Raw genomic sequence first — 971 nt, forward strand, 5'->3', positions numbered from 1 at the left:
CTTTTACTCCTTGGAAGATTAGAAAGAGTCTACATTCTCTCTTCGTGTGGCTGGTGGTTTTGAACTGCTGACCTTGTAGGGAGCAGCCCAATGCTTAACCCACTGTGCCACCTGGACTCCTTCCTGGAGCAGTGGCCAGAACAGGCCAAACAAAACCAGCATAGTGCTTAAGACAGGTAGGGGAGACTAATACACGTCCATTTCTCCCTGAAATGTTTGTAGTCCTGTGTGACTGCATGCCTCCATTTCACGGGCACCTAAACTGAGAACAGGAGAAGCGAGATCCCTTACCCTATACCCCCCAGCTAGCCCGTGCCTGGGCCCAGGGTTCAGACCGCCCCCCCTCCCCACCCTCCACCTTCCACTGGCTGACTACTGAGGCAAGGTCCCCAATTCTAGAACCGCCCAGGGCGCCCCGCCCCCGCAGCGCCCCAAGGAAGTGCACATAAGGCAGGTCTGAGGCCCCCTCCCAGCTCCCAGCCTCTGCCCACCTCACGATCTCCATCCCAAAGGACCATCTGACTCAGTGACCCTGTGGAGCCGTGCCCAAGGACATCCGTCCTCCGCACGCGAAGAGGCTCTTATGCCGTTTGATCGCCTGTCACCGCTCCCCACCCCCACGCCACCCTGAGAGGAACCGGACCCTTTCCGCGTGTTGGTGCGTTTGCTTGGCTTGTTTTGTTGTTTTTTTCCAATCGCAGATGCGCCATCAGGAAGTGGCCTGCGCCGCGGGCCCTGCGGAGGCTCGTGGAGACGCGCCCCGCTCCACCAATGGAGAGGACCGGGTGCCGCCAGGGGGCTGTGCCTGGTGCTCAGACCTGCCCCCACCCACCCACCCACCCGGCACACAAAAGCCGCAGGCTCGCCCTCTCTCGGACGCTCGCCGAGCCTCCCGCCGCCAGCTGGGAGCGGGGGGCGGAGCAGCCCCGGGCGGAGGGGTTCAGTCCGAAAAAGGGATGAAGTCCTGCTAG

At 61.6% G+C, this 971-nt stretch overlaps 1 protein-coding gene across 2 annotated transcripts in view; it reads left to right on the forward strand.

The window, feature by feature from the left end:
* The first annotated feature begins 565 nt into the window (after positions 1-565).
* The window catches only part of ATCAY (ATCAY kinesin light chain interacting caytaxin), a 49,322-nt gene continuing 48,916 nt past the window's right edge, over positions 566-971 (forward strand). Inside the window, exon 1 of one of the 2 annotated variants that reach the window (XM_045300078.1) lies at positions 566-658. The gene's annotated coding sequence lies outside the window, so the exon portion shown is untranslated. The remainder of the gene's footprint in view (positions 659-971) is intronic. The other variant, XM_045300082.1, reaches the window with a different exon arrangement.

This window comes from Echinops telfairi, unplaced genomic scaffold, assembly GCF_000313985.2.
Source record: "Echinops telfairi isolate 266 unplaced genomic scaffold, ASM31398v2 ScPeMD7_7459;HRSCAF=8497, whole genome shotgun sequence".
NCBI lineage: Eukaryota > Metazoa > Chordata > Mammalia > Afrosoricida > Tenrecidae > Echinops > Echinops telfairi.